At 49.8% G+C, this 21,773-nt stretch overlaps 1 long non-coding RNA gene across 1 annotated transcript; it reads right to left on the bottom strand.

The window, feature by feature from the left end:
• Nucleotides 1–13,663: 13,663 nt before the first annotated feature.
• Nucleotides 13,664–21,718, bottom strand: LOC147344978 (uncharacterized). The gene is made up of 3 exons (XR_015154437.1): nucleotides 21,402–21,718; nucleotides 17,829–17,905; nucleotides 13,664–14,186 (listed from the first exon to the last, which is right to left on the bottom strand). It is a non-coding gene; the product is annotated as an uncharacterized LOC147344978 (long non-coding RNA).
• Between the last annotated feature and the right edge of the window lie 55 nt (nucleotides 21,719–21,773).

The raw sequence follows: 21,773 nt of genomic DNA, 5'->3' as shown, positions 1-21,773 counted from the left end.
CTTACTCCTTGGAAGGAAAGTTATGACCAACCTAGATAGCATATTGAAAAGCAGAGACATTACTTTGCCAACAAAGGTCCGTCTAGTCAAGGCTGTGGTTTTTCCAGTGGTCATGTATGGATGTGAGAGTTGGACTGTCAAGAAGGCTGAGCGCCGAAGAATTGATGCTTTTGAACTGTGGTGTTGGAGAAGACTCTTGAGAGTCCCTTGGACTGCAAGGAGATCCAACCAGTCCATTGTGAAGGAGATCAACCCTGGGATTTCTTTGGAGGGAATGATGCTAAAGCTGAAACTCCAGTACTTTGGCCACCTCATGCGAAGAGTTGACTCATTGGAAAAGACTCTGATGCTGGGAGGGATTGGGGGCAGGAGGAGAAGGGGACGACAGAGGATGAGATGGCTGGATGGCATCACTGACTCGATGGACGTGAGTCTGGGTGAACTCTGGGAGTTGGTGATGGACAGGGAGGCCTGGCGTGCTGCGATTCATGGGGTTGCAAAGAGTCGGACACGACTGGGCGACTGAACTGAATGAACTGAACTGAAAATTTTTATACAAAATTGGTGGTTCAGAGGTAAAAGAATTCACCTGCCAATGCAGGAGATGCAGGAGACACAGGTTTGATCCCTGGGTCAGATCCCCTGGAGAGGGAATAGCAACCCACTCCAGTACTCTTGCCTGGAAAATCCCATGGACAGTGGAGCCTGGTGGGCTATATAGTCCATGGGGTCGCAAAGAGTCGGATATGCCTAAATGACTGAGCACACATGCTCACCCAATAATTTTAAGGGTATATTTTTAGACCTTAGCTTTGAAGTCAGACAGCTTGAAGTCAGCCTGGGTCCCTTTCTGAGCTCTGCCGCTTCCTATGTGACCAAGAGCAAATTCCTTAATTCCCAGAGTCTCAATGATACCATCTCTGAAGTGGATGGTTGAAGGATTCAGTGACTTGCTATGTATCTAACACAATGCCTGCCACTTGGTCGTGCTCCAGAAACAGCAGCTGCAATGGGTTCCTCTTTCTAGAAACAATTCCTTCGATTTAACTTATGGAGCACCTACTCTCTGCCAGGGATTCCCAGGGGCTGCCGGAAGAAAGGGGACACTTTATTCTTGGGGTTCTGCTCCCTGGTTCAGTCTTTAAATTCATTATTCTCCAAGGATTCAATCATTACCCCCTTAAAAAAAAAAAAGCAGCTTTATTGAGATACATACCACACAAGTCAACAACTTAAATTGTACAATTCTATGGGTTTTGGTATATTCACAAAATTGTGAATCCATTGGCACAATTTTAGAACATTTTCATCACCCCTAAAAGAAACTGTACCTGGAATTCCCTGGTGGTTCAAAGGTTATGACTCCATGCTTCCACTGCAGGGGGTATGGGTTCGATCTCTGGGCAGGGAATTCAGATCCCACAAGGCGAAACAACAAAAACAAACCAAAACTCTCTACTCATTAACAGTGATTCCCCAGTTCCTCCAAACCCCCACTCCCACCACCAGCCCCAGACAACTAACCTACTTGCCTGCTCTGGACATTTCACATTAACGGAATTCTTTAATATGTGGTCTTTCGTGGCCAACTTCTTTAAAAACAGAATGTTTTTAAGATTCATTCTTGAGAAAAAGTGAAAGTGAAAGTCGCTCAGTCGTGTCCAACTCTGCGATCCCATGGACTATACAGTCCCTGGAATTCTCCAGGCCAGAATACTGGAGTGGGTAGCCTTTCCCTTCTCCAGGGGATCTTCCTGACCCAGGAATTGAACTGGAGTCTCCTGCATTGCAGTCGGATTCTTTACCAGCTGAGCTCAATTCCTTTTGACTTTTTGGTGGTACGTGCATGACACAAAATTTACCATTTTAATCATTTTAAAGAAGGTTCCAGTTCCTTCACCAACACTTGTTATTGTCTATCTTTCTTTAAATTATAATTCTCCTAGTGGGTATGAAGTGTTGTCTCATGATTTTGATTTGCATTTCTCTGATGACTCATGATGTTCACCATCTTTTCTTATGCGATTTGTTGTTTTTAATATCTGCTTTACAGAAATGTCTACTCTGATCCTTTGCCCATATTTGTCTCTTTATTATTGAGTTTGTAAGAGTTCTTTATATATTCTGGACACTAGTCCTTCATCAGGGATATGGTTTATAATTTTTCCCATTCTGTAGGTTGTCTTTTCACTTTCTTGATGGGGCCCTTTGATGCACACAAGTTTTTACAAAAAGTTTGATGAAGTCCTATTTATTTTTTTCTTCCGCTGCTTTGTGCTTTGGCATCATATCTAAGAAATCATTTTATAACTCTAGATCATAAAAATTCACCATTATGTTTTCTTCTAAGGTTTTATAGTTTTTAGCTCTTCCATTTAGGTCATTGGTCCATTTTGAACTAATCTTTGTATATGGTGGGAGTTAGGGGTCTGACTTCATACTTTTGCATGTGGACATCCAGTTATTCTAGAACAGATACATACACATCCTCTTTTAAAATCCAGACCTCACACCATTTCATGCCAGTCAGAATGGCTGCTATCCAAAAGTATACAAGCAATAAATGCTGGAGAGGGTGTGGAGAAAAGGGAACCCTCTTACACTGTTGGTGGGAATGCAAACTAGTACAGCCACTATGGAGAACAGTGTGGAGATTCCTTAAAAAACTGGAAATAGAACTGCCATATGACCCAGCAATCCCACTGCTGGGCATACACACCGAGGAAACCAGAATTGAAAGAGACACATGTACCCCAATGTTCATTGCAGCACTGTTTATAATAGCCAGGACATGGAAGCAACCTAGATGCCCATCAGCAGATGAATGGATAAGAAAGCTGTGGTACATGTACACAATGGAGTATTACTCAGCTATTAAAAAGAATACATTTGAATCAGTTCTAATGAGGTGGATGAAACTGGAGCCTATTATACAGAGTGAAGTAAGCCAGAAAGAAAAACACCAATACAGTATACTAACGCATATATATGGAATTTAGAAAGATGGTAACGACAACCCTGTATGCGAGACAGCAAAAGAGACACAGATGTATAGAACAGTCTTTTGGACTCTGTGGGAGAGGGCAAGGGTGGGATGATTTGGGAGAATGGCATTGAAACATGTATATTATCATATGTGAAACAAATCACCAGTCCAGGTTCGATGCATGATACAGGGTGCTCGGGGCTGGTGCACTGGGATGACCCAGAGGGATGGGATGGGGAGGGAGTTGGGAGGGGGGTTCAGGATGGGGAACACATGTACACCTGTGGTGGATTCATGTCAATGTATGGCAAAACCAATACAGTATTGGCTAATTTAATTAGCCTCCAATTAAAATAAATTTATATTAAAAAAAGAAAAGGCAATAAAATAAAATCCGGACCTCAGTTCAGTTCAGTTCAGTCGCTCAGTCATGTCTGACTCTTTGCGACCCCATGAATCGCAGCACGCCAGGCCTCCCTGTCCATCACCAACTCCCGGAGTTCACTCAAACTCACATCCATCGAGTCGGTGATGCCATCCAGCCATCTCATCCTCTGTCATCCCCTTCTCCTCCTGCCCCCAATCCCTCCCAGCATCAGAGTCTTTTCCAATGAGTCAACTCTTCGCATGAGGTGGCCAAAGTACTGGAGTTTCAGCTTTAGCATAATTCCTTCCAAAGAACACCCAGGCAGGTACACAGAAATAGATTAATAGTAATTCTTATTTTTTGATACACTCTTTTCTTTGGTGTCTACTTGGCCTGCATTTATTTCATTTATTGGTGGATTTATTCATCTATAATGAGCACCAGTGAATCTACCACTTAACCCCAGAACTGGAACCTCACCAAAACCTTACATTTGGGTGTTCCTACCTTGCTTGCTCACACCCCTCAATTTGGGATTATCACTCCTCCGTCACCTTTTTTATCCCCGTGTGCGTGTGGGATCTTAGTTCCCCAACCAGAGATTGAACCCAGTCCCCACATTGCAAGGTGGATTCTTAACCACTGGACCACCAGGGAAGTCCCCTCTTTAGCCAGTTCTCCTGACATTTACAAGTGTATCGTTTTGTTAACAAAGAATCTGTTCTGGGGCTGAATCTAGAATCTTGAATGAGGCCCAAGAACTTTGGTCAAGTGACAGTCAGTCCCTTCTGCTGGGTAAATCCTCCACCCACCTCCCCAAGACGGTTGTGTGGTCCTGGCCCAGCTCAGGCGGACTGACCACTCCTGGGCTGAGCTCCCCACCCCTTTCTGGCCCTCCACTGCCTCCCTCTAGTTCTAGCAAATCTGACCAGTCTTGCCTTTGATGGAAACTTACAGCTCCCTATCCTCTCCCAGATGGAGACTACATTACGTTGTCTAATGCCTGTGTTCCTCTTTTTTCCTTTTTCCTTTTGCCCATCTCATACTCAACCTCTAGATCCTCTTCCAGTCATGCCAGACTCTTGACCATTCCTCAGTCTCACATTGCATCTCTGCACCTCTCCTGCTTTTGCCCTAGATGTCCCACCACCCAGAATGCCTTCCTCTCAATGCCTTATCCTAAAGCTATTGAAGAACAGACCCATCCTTTTGGCTCAGCACATACCTCCTCCTGCACAGGCAGAATCCATCCTTCCTTCCCAGCCCACTCTATCCCAGCCCCGATCCCAGCTTGACCTGTGCCAGAGTCATTAAAGACTCATCCATGCTCCCTCTTGTTAGACAGTTCAGTTCAGTTCAGTCGCTCAGTCGTGTCTGACTCTTTGCGACCCCGTGAATCACAGCACGCCAGGCCTCTCTGTCCATCACCAACTCCCAGAGTTTACCCAGACTCACATCCATCGAGTCAGTGATGTCATCCAGCCATCTCATCCTCTGTCGTCCCCTCTTCCTCCTGCCCCCAATCCCTCCCAGCATCACAGTCTTTTCCAATGAGTCAACTCTTCGCATGAGGTGGCCAAAGTACTGGAGTTTCAGCTTTAGCATCATTCCCTCCAAAGAAATCCCAGGGCTGATCTCCTTCACAATGGACTGGTTGGATCTCCTTGCAGTCCAAGGGACTCTCAAGAGTCTTCTCCAACACCACAGTTCAAAAGCATCAATTCTTCGGCGCTCAGCCTTCTTCACAGTCCAACTCTCACATCCATACATGACCACTGGAAAAACCACAGCCTTGACTAGACGGACCTTTGTTGGCAAAGTAATGTCTCTGCTTTTCAATATGCTATCTAGGTTGGTCATAACTTTCCTTCCAAGGAGTAAGCGTCTTTTAATTTCATGGCTGCAGTCACCATTTGCAGTGATTTTGGAGCCCCCCCAAAAAAAGTCTGACACTGTTTCCACTGTTTCCCCATCTATTTCCCCTGAAGTGATGGGACCGGATGCCATGATCTTCGTTTTCTGAATGTTGAGCTTTAAGCCAACTCTTTCACTTTCCACTTTCACTTTCATCAAGAGGCTTTTTAGTTCCTCTTCACTTTCTGCCATGAGGGTGGTGTCATCTGCATATCTGAGGTTATTGACATTTCTCCTGGCAATCTTGATTCCAGCTTGTGCTTCTTCCAGCCCAGCGTTTCTCATGATGTACTCTGCATAGAAGTTAAATAAGCAGGGTGACAATATACAGCCTTGACATACTCCTTTTCCTATTTGGAACCAGTCTGTTGTTCCATGTCCAGTTCTAACTGTTGCTTCCTGACCTGCATACAGATTTCTCAAGAGGCAGGTCAGGTGGTCTGGTATTCCCATCTCTTTCAGAATTTTCCACACTTTATTGTGATCCACACAGTCAAAGGCTTTGGCATAGTCAATAAAGCAGAAATAGATGTTTTTCTGGAAGTCTCTTGCTTTTTCCATGATCCAGAGATGTTGGCAATTTGATCTCTGGTTCCTCTGCCTTTTCTAAAACCAGCTTGAACATCAGGAAGTTCACAGTTCACATATTGCTGAAGCCTGGCTTGGAGAATTTTGAGCATCACTTTACTAGCATGTGAGATGAGTGCAATTGTGCGGTCGTTTGAGCATTCTTTGGCATTGCCTTTCTTTGGGATTGGAATGAAAACTGACCTTTTCCAGTCCTGTGGCCACTGCTGAGTGTTCCAACTTTGCTGGCATATTGAGTGCAGCACTTTCACAGCATCATCTTTCAGGATTTTAAATAGCTCAACCGGAATTCCATCACCTCCACTAGCTTTGAAAGAGGGCTTCCCAGGTGGCGCTAGTGGTAAAGAATCTGCCCACCAATGCAAGTAGACATAAGAGACGCGGGTTCAATCCCTGGGAGGGGAAGGATCCCCTGGGGGAGAGCGTGGCAACCCACTCCAGTTCTTGCCTGGAGAATCCCATAGACAGAGGAGACTGGCGGGCTACAGTCCATAGAGTCACACAGAGTCAGACACGACTGAAGTGACTTAGCATGCAAGCACACACATACCCTAAATAGTGCATGAGACATACTCGAACTTAAAAAATATTTCTTATTTATGAATACTTTTTGGCCTGTCCCTGTCGTCTCTCTGGGCTGCTACCCTGTGAGTGTCCAGGGTGTTTGTGGAATGAATGCTAAAAATCAGGAGGAATGTAGGGACCCAGAAAGGGAGGTCACACAAGGGGAGATCAGTGGGCCCTAGGAGGCAAGGGGGGATGAGGGAAGGGGATTCAGGAAAGTGGTGGGGTTCAGGGAGGAGGACAGAGCCTCAAGGATGAGCATAGAAGGTGGGGAGTGGTTCCGGGAGAGGGCAGGGTCATAGAAAGACACAGGGACCCAGCGGGAAAAGATGTCAGAAAGAGGTTCCAGGAGGAACTGGAGCTTAAGGAGGTAGAGGCTGTGGAGGAGGAGGTTAGGGAAGTAAGGGGTCGGGGTGTGAGAAGGGGAGGGCTGCTCTGGAGGAATGGGAGTGGGGATCCTAAGGGTGAAGGGAAATCAGAGACGGAGGTGGTCGGAACCCAGCACCGCATGGAGCTGGCTTCCAGGGGAATGAATGGTGCTCAGATAGCCTGATGGGAACTCAAGACAGCTAAGAGGGGCTGGGGCTCAGAGTGTAACTGCGGCCTCCCAGGCGCTGCCTTTGCCCACCTGGGCCTGGCTCCACACCTGTGGCTCCTCCTCTCTCCAACCCAGCCCTAGATTTGGGCGCCGGGCACCAAGCCCCCGCGGAGCTGGGGGAGGGGGTGTGTGGGGTGGGGTGGGGGTGGTTAAAGGTGATCAGGCACGAGCGGGTCGCAGACGGGGAGTGGCAGGCGCCTGAGCCCATAGCCCGGGCCACGGCTGCCCCACGGCCCGCCAGCTGGGTGAGCGGCTGCCACCCACGTGCTAAGGAGAGAAGGAGGCACCGGATCAAGGGGCAAAGGACATCCCAAGCAGGCGGGGAGGGCGGGGGCCCCGGCAGTGCCAGAGTCCACACCCACTGCTAAAAGCCCGGCCGGCGACGCAGCGCAGTGCACAGAGCCCTCTGCCGCCGGCGTAGAGAAGACACCGAGAGGCAGCGGCCGCGGCCCCGAGCATCCCGCGTGCGCCCCCGACGCCGCCCGGGGAGACCCGGTGGCCCTGGCTGGGCGCCACCCCGCCCGCAGATAGCGCGGAATCCAAGTAAGGGGTATGGAGGGGCAGGGGGGGACAGGTGCTTAGCCCGAGGGGAGTGGAGCCTCGCTCACGCGGACCTTAGTCTCCCCACCTGTCAAAGAGGGAGGGGCGCTCCTATGGCTCTGCCGAGCATTAGGGGTTAATAGTCTCGCGAACCTGCCTGCCTCCCTGAAGTTCAGCTGCCTCGAGAAGGAGGCAATTTCATACCCTAGAGAAGGCTCGAGATCAAGAATCGGAGAAGAATTCATCCTGCTTCCCAGGCTCCCCGCTGTCTCAGTCCCACCAGCTGGGTGGGACTGAATCTCGGGCCAGGGGTGAGGATGAGGGGAGAGGTCAGGTGCCCAGGGGACTCTCCAGGGAGCTGAGTGTGGGCCAGGAAGCAAGAGGAAGGACCTTCCTCCCTATTGTCGCCCCCTGCCCTGGGCAGGTGTGGGTGCCTGTAGAGAAGCTGGTTCCAGGTGGGCTGGTGGGTCAGGGACAAGGACCCAGACTTCTCCTGGCTGGACAGGGAGAAGCCGTGTGGATTCCCAGACACCGGGCTTCTAGCCAACAGGCAGGAGCCAGGCAAGTGGTGCAAGGCACCCATGCTGGCTCCTACCGACATGGGAAGGAGCTTCCCACCGGCTCCCCAGCCACCCTGCCCCCATTCCAGGTCTGCTGAGTCCACCTGCAGGGTCAGGAAGCCAGAGTCAGGCCTGGTCTCTTGTCTGTGGCTGGCTGTGTGACCTTGGGCACGTTACCTCCTTTTTCTGGGCCTGGCTCTCCCTCTTGGGACTTAGGGAGGCTTGTTCCTGGGCCAATGGTATAGAAACAGGGACAGAATAAATTGGGGCCGCTTCAGAGGACCGGGCAGCCCCCTCCAAGCCAGGTGGGTCTGGTCCTTGCCAAGGGGGATGATGTTGGAGGCTCAGCTGAATCAGGTGGCAGACGGGGCCAAGGATCTAGCCCCTGCCTCTATCTTACCCAGATCCTCTCAACACCTGCTCAGATCCTCAGAAGAGGGGGCTGGGACTCTCAGGTCTGGGAACCTGAGCAGTGGGCTCAGGCCCACCCTAGGGAGGCTCAGCGCCTCAGCCTCAGGGCAGGGACGGCTCCTGGAGGAGAGGGAGAATCCCACTGAGGAGCTCTGAGATATGGCAGCCAGGAGTTCCCTCTTTTGTGAAGGTGACTCTTCTGACTGTGCCCCTCCACACCCCCCCCTTATCCCCTAAGTCAGTTCAGCCACTCAGTTGTGTCCGACTCTTTGCGACCCCCTGAACTTCAGCACGCCAGGCCTCCCTGTCCATCACCAACTCCCGGAGCTTGCTCAAACTCGTGTCCATTGAGTCGGTGATGCCATCCAACCATCTCCGCCGTCTCCTTCTCCTCCTGCCTTCAATCTTTCCCAGCGTCAGGGTCTTTCCCAATGAGTCAGTTCTTTGTATCAGGTGACCAATGTATTACCCTTGTAAGGACACAGTCTATCTGAGACCTGGGCTCAGGGCTCGGGCGGGGATCAGGACTCAACCTGGGCCTAGGTGAGAGGGCTGCTGGGAGCTGGGGTCAGGGCCCCACCTGGGGTCCTGGAATGCTGTGAATGAAACTGTCTGATACGGGTGCACGTGACTTTTGTAAACTGAGGTGGATGGTAATAAGCACCGGCAAATGGAAGTGGGAGGGGCGGCTTTTTGGAGGCTCCATGACCTCACTTGCAAAAACACTCAGACTCCCCTCCCAGGGTCCTCCTTCTGAGGCTGCCCTTGACCCTGCTGCTGGCCCTGTGGTGGGCAAAAACAGGTTTTGGAGCTGTCAGGCTGGCAGAAGCCATCTTTAGGTCAATTCTCACTCCTTGATCAGGGCTGAGGAAGAGATTTGGGCTCGGATGTGAAGCAGAGGAAGGAGACTCAAGGGAGCTGGGAGTCGGGGCAGGAACCAAAATTTCTTGTACACCTACTGTGTGACAGGCATGCACCTACTGTGTGCTGGGCACTGTGTGGGGCTTTTCTGTCGCTGTTTCTTTCTTTCTAATAACCTGAGATGGAAAGGGTATTCTATCCACTTTACCGATGAGGAAACAGAGGCTCAGAAAAGTCAAGGCACTGGCTTAAAGTCAGGCAGGGCTGGGATTCAAACTCAGGCAGCCTAATTCCAAAGTTTCTATTCCCCCTGCTGCCTCTGACTTTTCTCCAGGTGACCCTGTCCTCTCTGCTCATCTATAGATGACTCTGCTCATCTATAACCTGGGTCTAAGCATTCTTACCCGGACTGCTGGGCAACGTGAGTGTGTGTGTGTTCTGTATTCAAAACGCAGCACACTAGAAGGGGTGTGTTCATGGGTGCTCGTAGGTGTCCTCATGGCCTGTGCCCACCCCATCCATTTCCCCATCTGTCTTTCCTCCTCCTGAGATACAGGGACAGGAGGCAGCTCCTATTGTCTCTCCTTTCTGAGCTGACCTTAGGGCTTCCTAGGTGGTGCTAGTGGTAAAGAACCCACCTGCCAGTGCAGGAGATGAAGAAGACTGTGGGTTTGATCCCTGGGTCAGGAAGATCTCCTGGAAGAGGGCATGGCAATCCACTCCAGTATTCTTGCCTGGAGAATCCCAAGGACAGAGGACCCTGGTGGGCTACAGTCCATGGGGTCGCAAAGAATCAGACACGACTGAAGCGACTTCGTATGCACACGAGCTGACCTTGCATAGGGGACCCTGGCCGACCCCAGCAGGAAGGAACAGGGCATTCCTCCAGCAGGGCCTGGCACCAATAAGTAGGCGATGCATCCCCTTGGCTGGCCCTGGTGGTCAGCTGGCAGGTGGGTGGGCAGGTAATGGTCAGCTGCTGAGGGACCCCATTGGCTGTAAGACTCTGGGTGAAAAATGTGCCTCCCTGGGACACCCTTTCTATGTCAGTCCAGGGGCCTGAAGCCCTGATGGAGCTGGTGAGGGGCCATAGCTGGTGTGACTCCCAGAGCTCCCCAGCACTGGAGGGGCCTGGGGATTCTGGGCAGGGCTGAGCTGTCTGTCACCCGTCCACAGCTGGTCTGACAAGGCTTTTTCCATCCCCAGGTCCCCTGGTGGAGGTTGTTCTCTGTGTCCTGGAGCACCTAGTTCTTTAACACCATGCCCAGAGGTGTTGGCTAGGAAGGAAGGAAAAAAGAAAGGGCAGGGGTGGGAGAGGCAGAGAGGGAACGAAGAAGGAAACCACACTTATCAGTGCCGACCACTGGCTGTCACTCACTTCATTTGATCCTCATAACAACCCCCTAAGGTTAAATATAACATCATATCACACACCCATTTTATTTTTATTTTATCAACCTGGCTACACGGCACATGAGATCTCAATTCCCTGACCAGGGGTTGAATCTCCATCCCTTGCATTGGAAGCCCAGAGTCCTAACCACTGGCCCACCAGGGACGTCCTGCCACACCCATTTTAAAGATGAGAAACCAGTGCTCAAAGCACTCGCTCCTTATACAGGGATCGCACTCAGAGCGGGGCCCAAAGTCACAGATCAGGCGCAGCTTGGGCACCACCGTCCACAGCTCTGGGCCAGGGAGCCCCAGACGGGCTGGGCATCCTCTGGCCCTAATGTTTCCCAGCCAGGCAAGGATCTGAGGGGCCAGGAAGGTCTCGGCCTTGACGGTGATTCCACCCCTCCAAGGTACCCCCCTTTCTACTCTCCAGGGACTGACCCTGGGCCACACCAAGACTTCAACTTGGTACACACAGGTGGCCAGAAATGTACAAAGAAGGAGTTTGCACACCTGCTTTCCAGCTCTCTCTTTCCTCCTCTGTGGAATTGTCCCCATTCTACTTCTCCCAGCCTGCTCTTGTGAGACTCCAGTGATGCAGCATGAAGGTTCCAGAGCTGGCGGGGAAGAGGCCTGGCATGGTCACTGATGCACCATGCCAGTGGTCTGAGACAGCCCCTGAGCCCAACCAATCCCCACTCTCCCTCTGAGTAACACGAGGTCTGTGGCCCTCGCTGACCTACAATCTTCTAGATCATGGATATGAGTCTTCTGCAGCTGATGACACCCTGAACCCTGGAGAGTGTGGGGAGAAGGACTTGCCAATCCTTTGTTGACTCAGCAAGTATTCACAAAGCGCCTACTGTGTGCCGGCTGCCCCTTCCACCCTGGTATGTGCGTCTTCTGCTACTTGATGTTTTCAGGAGGTCAGATCAGCCCTCAGTGCCTCCAAGCAGCCCAGTGGAAAGACACACTGGGACTCTGGCATCGGACACACCGGGTTCAAATCCAGGTGACACTGCTCATTAACTGTACGACCTGGAACAACCGTCCTACTCTCTCTAACACATGTAAACAAACAACTCCAAGCCAGGCGTGCTCCATAAACTGGGGGCCATCAGCCCCAGGTGACACGTGGCTGAGTGTTGCTTAGACAGGAGACCCAGTGTTCAGAGCCTGGCAAGCCACTGGGAGGCCTGGTTGTGGTCCACTGGGAAACAGATATACCTGGTTTTTGTCTCCGAGTTTCTAGCACACAGCACCTAAAACCCCTGGAAACTTCAGAGTCTTTTGTATGCTAATAGATGACTAGTGGCCCCTAGACAGTTTTGAGCTGGTCAGTAGGAAGATCAAGGCATGGTTAGAGAGTTGGAATTTCAGCTCCAGGGTTGTGGTGGGGGGACAGGGGCTGGAGATTGAGTTCAACCATCAAGAGCTAATGATTTGTTTTTATTTTCATTTCTACTTATTTATTTGGCTGCACCCAAGTCTTAGTTGTGGCACACAGGATCTTTAGTCTAGTTCCTGTGGGGATCTAGTTCCCCGACCAGGGGTCAAACCCAGGGTTCCTGCATTGGGAGCTTGGAGTCTTAGCCACTGGAGTGCCAGCAAGTCCCCAGGGTTATGCAATTTAATCAATCGTGCTTATGAAATGAAACCTCCATAAAAATCTCTAAATGAAGGAGTTCAGAGAGCTTCTGGGTTGGGGTACTGCAGGGAGTGGTGCACCAGGCGGGGGCATAGAAGCTCCGCATACCCCCTGCCCCCATACTTTGCCCTATGCGTCTCTTCCATTCACGTCTCCTGAGTTCTCTCCTTTACGAAGAACCGCAAAATATAAGAGCTTTCCTGAGTCCTGTGAGCCTTTCTAACAAATGATGGAACCTCAGTCAGGGGTGAAGGATCCCCCTGTTTATAGCCAGTCGGTCAGTACTTCCGTGTCTGAAGCGAAGGCAGGCTTGCGGGACCGAGCCCTTAACTTGTGGGATCTGACACTAACTCCGGGTAGACAATGTCAGAGCTGAATTGAATTGGAGGACACCCAGCTGGTATTGGAGAACTGGAGAAGACATCGCGCATTTGGTGTCAGCAGTGTTGTGAGTACAAACTGCCCACTGACAAATGGCAGCCGTCGGCATTTTTACAGACTCTTGGCATAGCGGCTCTTCTTGGTGAAGCAGCAGCTCCGGGCTGGCCCCCCTCCCTCACTCTGCTCTGATGCCAGTGGCACATTCTGCTCCCCTAGCTGTTCACAACATACCAAGAGGCTGGGCTGCTTCTGCTCATGTTGCAAGGAGGGCAGCTGAGGCCCAGAGAGGGCAAACGGCTTGTGTAAGATGGCCCAGCCTCCCCCATGAGCCAACCTCCCGTCCTTGTGCCCTAAAGAGAAGATGTCCCCATGGGGTCCAGAATGAGAATAAAGTGTCAGACAAGCTGTGTGGGAAGCTGCACCCCGCAGTATCTGATCAGCCAAAACAGTGAGCCTTTTCTTTTTTTGAAGGGTCATGCCTCGAAGCTTGTGGGATCCTAATTCCCCAATCAGGGATCAAACCCGGGCCCTTAATTCCCCAGGGAGCCTGTTTGGGTGGCTTTGATCTCTGGACTTCCGGGTCCTCAAGAAGAGGGGAGGGGGTTTCTCATGCCATATATATTTTATATTTTAGTATTTATTTGACAGCATGCAGGATTTTAGTTGTGGCATCTAGTTCCCTGACCAAGGATCAAACCCAGGCCCCCTGTACTGGAAGCCCAGAGTCTTAGCCACTGGTTCACCAAGGAAGTCCCTCTCATGCCATCTTCTAGTCCACTATCTCCTCTTGTTTCCTTTACTGTTTTGGAGGATTCCGCCCCCCCCGCTGGTTTCAAAAGCAATACACAGGTATTACTTAAAAATTTATTGAGATTTACAAAATAAATGTCTCCATTACCCTACCCTCCACTAAAGACCACCAGTGTCATCATATGATACTTGTATGTCCAGACTTTTCTTCTTTTTTAATGTGTGTTTACTGTTGTTAATTTACTCAAATGGGATCACATTTCTCATTTCTTTTTTAATCAACATTGCATCTTTCCTTATTTCTACAGCTAGCATTACTATGGAAGCATTTTACAGGTATTAATTCACTAAATCCTCATGAAAACTATGAGAGACGGATCCTATTATTATCCCTGTTTTACACATGAGGTTGTTAACAGCTACATAGTATTTCATGGTAGAGATTTATCAGAATTTATTCATCCATTCTCTGGTTTCTCAGTATTATAAGCAGTGCTGCCCGGAACGTCTTTGTACATCTTTGCACACTTATGGAGATATTTCATAGGACAGATTCCTACAGTTGAACTTGTTGGGTCAAAGAGTACCAACATTTTTGATGTAGTAGATTTTGCCAAATGGTCCTGCAAAAATAGAATCCCATGTTATTGGTCTGCCAGCGGAAGAGGGGAAAAGCTTGTAATCTGGCCCATGGCATTCCTGCCTCCTCCTGGCCTGGAACAGTGTTCTCTGGCTGCCAAGGAAGCAGCCACAGTGCTGGATAAAGAAGTTTCTGGGCAGGGAATTCCCTGGCCAGCCAGTGATTAGGACTCCAAGCTCCCACTGCCGAGGACCTGGGTTCAGTCCCTGGTTGGGGAACTAAGATCCCACAAGCTTCAAGGTGCAGCCAAAAAGAAAAAGAAAATTTCTAGGCGGATAACCCCTTCCCCCCGATCCTGCCACAGGCCGCTGTTTTCCTCCCCGCTCTCCCCCAGCTGGCCCTGCACACCAGCCACCCGCTCCCTGCCCTACTAGGGGCTGCGTTCCTCTCCTCTCTACCATCCAGCTGTACTAGTGGGCCTTGCCTGGCCATCCAGTAGCTAAGACTCTGTGCTCCCAACACAGGGGTTCTATACCTGGGCGGGGAACTAGATCCCACATGCTGCAACTAAGACCTGGCACAGCCAAATAAAATTTTTTTAAAGTATAATAATATGACCTTACTTGTAATATCACTAACTGTAAATACAGAAGCAGAAATTCTGTAAGCAAGAAGTGTATTTTTGCCAAGGGAAGTGACTTTTTTCATTCCTCCTACCATGAGACTCATACATATATATATATATATATATATATTTTTTTTTTTTTTTTTTTTAAGATTTATTCGTTTGACTGCATTGGGTCTTAGTTGCAGCACACAGACTTAGTTGCCCCATGTAGTATCTTAGTTCCCTGGCCAAGGATTGAACCTGCATCTCCTGAAGGCAGGTTCTTAACCACGGGACCACCAGGGAAGTCTGAGACTCATATTTTTTGACAGAACAATTGAGTGCTTCTGATATGAAAAATCATTCAGTCCAACTTCCTCACTTTGATGGAATATTTATCATATTTATCAATTTTCCCTTCGTGACTTGCTCACCCATTTTTCAGATACAGAAACTGAGACCCAGATAGGGGAAATGACTTTCCAACTTGCCACCGGTTAGAGACCCAGCTAAGACTCCTCTTTCTCTCACCTACCTCTCCATCCTCTATTCCCTCAACTCACTCAGTGATTCCTCCTCCTGCCACTACCTAGATGCCCAGTCCATTCCCAGGCCAGGCAGGCTTCCATGAGGCTGCACATGCAAACTTAAGCTCTCTCTGTCTGTTTAAAATTTTTGTGGCCACGCCAGGATCCTAGTTGCATCATGCAGGATCTAGTTCCCTGACCAGGGATCAAATCCGGGCCCCCTGTATTGGGAGCACAGAGTCTTAACTACTAGACCTCCAGGTAAGTCCCTTAGTCTCTCTTTTCAAAAACTTGTAAGTTCAACATCCATATAAAAACTGTTCATAAGTGTCCAGTTCAGTGAATACTCACAATGAACACGCACGTTTCCTGAGCCCAGATAAAGAGACAAAATGTTAGTGGCCCCTTCTTGATCCCCTCTAGTGACCCCAAGGCTAAACCACAGCCTAACACCAGGGATTAGCCTCTTTTGGTAAGTGCATGCTAAGTCTGCTGAGTCAGTTGTGTCTGACTCTGCGACCCTATGGACTGTAGCCTGCCAGGCCCCTCGGGGATTCTCCAGGCAAGAATACTGGAGTGGGTTGCCATGTCCTCCTCCAGGAGATCTTTCTGACCCAGGGAACCTGCATCTCTTACGTCTCCTGCATTGGCAGGCGGGTTCTTTACCACTAGTGCCACCTGGGAAGACCAGCCTGTTTTGGAGCTTTATATAAACGAAGCCTTACAGCATCCACACTTCCACGTCAGGCTGCTTTTGCTCAGCATGTTGTCAGTGAGATTCATCCATATGGTTGCATTTGGTAGTAGAGTGTTCATCTCTTTGCTGTGTTAAGACTCTGTCATGTGTCTGCGCTGAGATATATTTATGCATTCGCCCGTTGATAAACATTTGCATTGTTTCCAGTACCAAGCTAATAAGGCTAATGCTGTTCTGAATAGTCTTGTACATGTCTTCTGGTGCACATATGTGCACATATCTGTGGAACTGCTGGGTCATAAGGTACACGGATGTTCAGCTCTGGTGGATACTGACTAATAGTTTTCCAAAACGATTGTGCCAAGTCACAGCGGTGGTGGCAGAGGAGGAGGTTCTGCACACACTGCATCCTCACCAACAATTGCTTGTCTTTTTAAAAATTATTTATTTATTTGTCTGCACCGGGTCTTAGTTGCAGCACGTGGGATCTTCGATCCTCATTTCAGCATGTGAGATCTTTCAGCTGCAGCATGCAAACTCTTAGTTACCGCACGTGGGATCCCTGACCAGGGACCAGACCTGGGCCCCCTGCATTGGGAGCGTAGACCACCAGGGAAGTCCCTGTTAGTCCTTTTCATTTGAGAAATTGGGTATTTGGGAGTCAGGCTTCCCCCATCAGATTGCCTGGGATTGAATCCCATTCTTTTTACTCGTGACCTTCAGCAAAGCCTGTTTTTCTTGTCTACAAAATGAGTTGAAAGTCATGGGACTGTTAGAAAGATACCCTAGACCAAGCAGTTTAGGCTCCATAAACATTAGCTATTTATGGTTAATTCTCGTAACAACCTCTGAATCACTTCCCTTTCCAGAGCCTGAGTTTCCCCTTCTGTAAAATGGCAATGAAAATACGAACACACTCACACACGCACACAGTCGAGCAGATTACCAGTCAGTTAAATAATATATTAAATATATTTAAATATAAATTAAATATATTAAAGTACCTAATTTTTTTTCCTGAAATATAATACACTCATCGGGGCTTCCCAGGTGTGCTCGTGGCCATGCAGTGACCAGTGCAGGAGTCAGCTAGTGATGCAGGCCATGCAGTGATCAGCTAGTGCCAACGCAGGAGACATGAGACTCGGGTTCAATCCTTGAGTCAGGAAGACCTCCTCCTGGAGGAGGGCATGGCAACCCACTCCAGTGTTCTTGCCTAGAGTATCCATTGCCAGAGGAGCCTGGCAGGCTACGGTCCATGGGGTCACTAAGAGTCGGACACAACTGAAGAGACTTAGCACTCACGCATGTACCCTTTTTCACTGGCTCTTAGTATATTTATAAAGTTGTGCAAATATCACCACTGTCTAATTCTGGAATATTTTCAACACCTAGAGCTAAACCCTGTACCTGAAGTAGTCATTTTCCATTTTCCTACCCTATAGATATTAAAAGTGCCAGGGACCTCCCTGTTGGTCCAGTGGTTAAGATTCCATACTTCCGATGCGGGTGGTATGGGTTTGATCCCTGGTCAGGGAACTACGATCCCACCTCGAGGTGTGGCTAAAAATAAATAAATAAAAGTGCCAGATCTTTGCCTTTTTATGTTTTTTAACTAAGCGAACTACTTAGCGCTGGGACAGGCTCATCAGTTCAGTTCAGTTCAGTTTAGTCACTCAGTCGTGTCCAACTCTTTGCGACCCCATGAATCGCAGCACGCCAGGCTGGACAGGCTCATAATGTGCACTTAATAAATATTATCTATGTGTGTGGATGTGGATGGATGGATGGATGGATAGATAGGGAGAGCACATTTAGTCTAGATAGATATAAACTCATTCATTCAGCAAATACCCATTTCCACGTTTGCACTGGAGAAGAATATGGTCCGTGGAGAGTGAGATGAGTCTTGCTTTCAGAGACGCTGCCATCTAGTGGGAAAGAGAGGCACATGCATGTGAACCCAGGGCCGAATGAAACTGCAGTTGCAGCTGAACAAGAGTTGTGGTAACTTGGGGAAGACGCCAGAGTGGCACTTCTGGGATGGGTGAGCTTTGGGTGGCAGCCTCACAGGTGAAGGAACCTGGACTTCTCGAGTCAGATCTAGCTCTGTCTTTTCTCCGCTGGGGACCTTGAGCGACTGCTTCCCCTCTCCAAGCCTGTCTCTTCAACTGTAAAATGAACGTAGTGACACCTAACTTCAGTAGGTTGGAGATGATGTTTCAAAAGTGTTGGACACAGGGACTCCCCTGGCAGTCCGGTGGTTAGTACTCTGAGCTTTCACTGCCGAGGGTGCGGGTTCAGTCCCTGGTCTGGAACTAAGATCCCACAAGCCACGTGACACAGCCAAAAAGAAAACTCCTTTTAAACAGTCAACAGATAGGTTGGAGGAGACTAGACAAGGTGAATGAGGCATATATCCAAGGCCTCAGCAAGGTTAAGGCATTAGAACACTTTTTAAGTTTTAGTAATTGATACACGCATTTTTTAAAATTGAAGATGTCATCATGGGAGAAAGAATTTGTGGACTACATTTTTTAAATTCAAATAAATGAATTAAAAAAATTTTTTTTCCAAAATTCATTTGGGCAACTGTTTTGTATTTTGGGAGTCAAGTTGGTTTTTGGTTTTTTACTTGAAGCATAGTTGATTTACAGTTTGTATTAGATTGTTAGGTGTACAGCATAGTGATTGAGTTACACACACACACACACACACACACACACACACGGGCTTCCGAGGTGGCTTAGAAGTAAAGAATCTCCCTGCCAGTGCAAGAGGTTTGGGTTCGATCCCTGGGTCGGGAAGATCCCCTGGAGAAGGAAATGGCAACCCATTCCAGTATTCTGCATGGGAGATCCCATGGAGAGAAGCCTGGTGGGCTACAGTCCATGGGGTTGCAAAAGAATCGGACAGGACTTAGCAACTAAACAACAATAAAATATACATATACATACGCACATATATTCTTTTTCAGATTCCTTTCTGATACAGGTTATTACAAGATAATGAATATAGCTCTCCATGCTATCAAGTAGGGTCTCGTTTATTGTGGACTTCCTTTTATTTCCTGCAGTGTTGTTTTGTTTTGAATTATGTGCAGAGAGATTATATTTTCGGTGTTCAGGCCTCAGGAAGACAGAGATGGGGTACAGATGCCTGTGGAGAGCCAACTAATGTCTAGGCAAAGAGAGAGGCATGAAGTAAAGGAGATAACCCACCTTAGTGAGAACTAGCTCAGAAGAAAGCTTCTTTTCTGGGCTATGCTGTGTAGCATGGAGGATCTTAGTTCCCTGACCAGGGATTGAACTGCAGTGGCAGCATGGAGTCTTAACTACTAGCCCACCAGGGAAGCCCCCAGGGGAAAGTCTTTTGAGGCACAGAACACTACTCTTAGATTTTCTCCTGGGACAGGAGGTTGGAGGAGCATGGGAGTGTGAGCTGGAATGGTGATAGCAGGGACTTAGAACCAAGAGTGGTTCAAGTTGCAGGACCCTAAGACATCACTGAATTCAACTTCCCCATTCCAGGTGGCTCAATGAGTAAAGAAAGTGAAAGTCACTCAGTCGTATCCAGCTCTGCAACCCCATGGACTACACAGTCCATGGATTCTCTGGGCCAGAATACTGGAGTGGGTAGCCTTTCCCTTCTCCAGGGGATCCCCTGTCTTAGGGTCCTGGAACTTGAAACACTCTTGGTTCTAAGTCCCTGCTATCCTGCAATGCAGAAGACACAGGAGACCCAGGTTCGATCTCTGGGTTGGGAAGATCCCCTAGAGGAGGGGAGATCCCCTCCTCTCTAGATCCCCTAGTGAGTTTCATGCATGGCAACTCACTCCAGTATTCTTGCCTGGAGAATCCCATGGACTGAGGAGCCTGGCAGGCTATAGTCAATGGGGTCACAAGGAGTCGGACACGATTGAAGTGAATGAGCAATACACTGAGCACATTTTACAGACAGATTCTCCGTAAGACACAGACTTGCCCAGGGTCATTCATGGAATTAGTGGCAGAGAAGGATCAATTCAGATGTCTGTTTTAGCTCAGTCAGTAAAGAATCTGCCTGCAATACAGGAGACCCAGGTTTGATCCCTGGGTTGGGAAGATCCCCTGGAGAAGGAAATGGCAACCCACTCCGGTATTCTTGCCTGGAGAATCCCATGGACAGAGGAGCCTGGTGGGCTACAGTCCATAGCGTCACAAAGAGTTGGACATGACTGAGCGACTAAATCACCACCTGAAGCGAGGAGGCTCCAAGGGAGAGGAGGCCCTGCTTCCCACCCCTAGCCCCACAGTGTGTCCCCCAAGTCCCTGGGTGCCCAGTGTGGGGGTTCAGATACTCCAGGACACAGTTTCGCCTCAGGGCCCAGAGGCCAGAGGAGAAGTCAGACAGGCACATGAAGGATAATTCACTGAGCCAAGGATTCCAAAAGGACCATTTAGAGATGGCCCTCTCTCCAGAGGAGGGCAGGCTGAGGTGGGCACGTGAGGACCCACCTCCCCAGAATTTGGGAGAGGTGGGCAGGGAGAATCCACTTCCTGCAGAGAGCAGCAGGGAGGAAGTGGTGCAGAGTCGCTGGGGCTCCTGGGAACATGTGGTGACTGGCAGGGACAGAGGGAACCTGTCCAGGGGACGTGGTGGGTGGAAGGGCTGGCCTGTGACCAGCCTGGGTAACCATTTCAGCACCTGAAGCGCTCCCAGTGGCCCTCAGGGCACTGCCATTTGCTCAGGGAGCTGTGTGACCCTGCCATGGGCTGGAAGAAAGTGTGTGGGGAGCCTTGTCCAAGCCTTCAGCCCCCAACTGACCACATCCTCCCTTGGTCTGCCTGTGACTTAACATAGACCACACCCTCCGCAAAGTCAAGGGAGGTTAAAATTTGCCTCCAGCCCTCACCGACTGCCTCGCCACCACTGCCAGCAGAGATGGCCCTGGGTGTTTCCTTGCCTGTGGATTCTGGTGGCCCCTCTGATGTGGGGTAAGAACCCACCCTGAAGGTTGTTAGAGGAGCCAGTGAGGTGACAGGTGTGAAATGCCTCAGACCAAACGGCCTAGTTTGTCTCTTCTGGGTGAGAACAGGGCCTTCAGAAACGAGAACACAAGCTGGACCACAGGGTCTGTGAGAGGAGGGGGCCCAGACCGATGGGCTGCCTAGGGGGTGTTCAGGGGAGGGTGACCACGGCTCTCCTTTCCCCTTCACCACTGGTACGGACCCCGCGTGTCCAGGCAGGATTCACACTCGGGTAAACCACTCAGGACCTCTGGGCAGGTGCAGTGATGGTTACAATGATAACTGGAGGTATCCGGACTTTCCTGTGGGTCAGGCCACGCAACACTTGGTGCTTTCAGCTGTGTGAAGCACGGAGAGGGAGTGAATATGAGCCGGGAGGTCAGAGAGGGCAGGGGGTGAGTTAGATGAGAGGACTCACGGGAGGGCGAACCGGGGAGCAGGGATCCCTGGCACCGACGACTTTCTGGCTCAGGCGTGAACGACTCTTCTTGAGAGCCCTTTTGGTGACGTAGGGGCGGTTCCACCAGGACTCCAGGTGGTCATAACATAAGGAAGGACGGGAGAGGAGATAAGAGACCCCCTCCTGACCAAACTCTAGACCTGCGGGAGCTCTGACCCGGCGTCCTCACACCTGGCGCATTGACTGTTAATATAAGCCCGCCCCGTCTGCTCCCGCGCGCCCCGAGGCCCCGCCCCCTCCAGCGACCTATCGCGGCTGGAGGGCGGGGCTATGCTAACAAGCGGCGGGCGGGCATATGCTAATGAGCCGGTCTGGCCACACGGGTTGAGC

The sequence above is a fragment of the Bos grunniens genome, chromosome 25, assembly GCF_055505025.1.
Source record: "Bos grunniens cultivar Pamir isolate PY7600 chromosome 25, Bosgru_T2T1.0, whole genome shotgun sequence".
NCBI lineage: Eukaryota > Metazoa > Chordata > Mammalia > Artiodactyla > Bovidae > Bos > Bos grunniens.
Note: the sequence above shows the minus strand (reverse complement) of the source record. Positions and strands in the feature narration are given on the sequence as shown.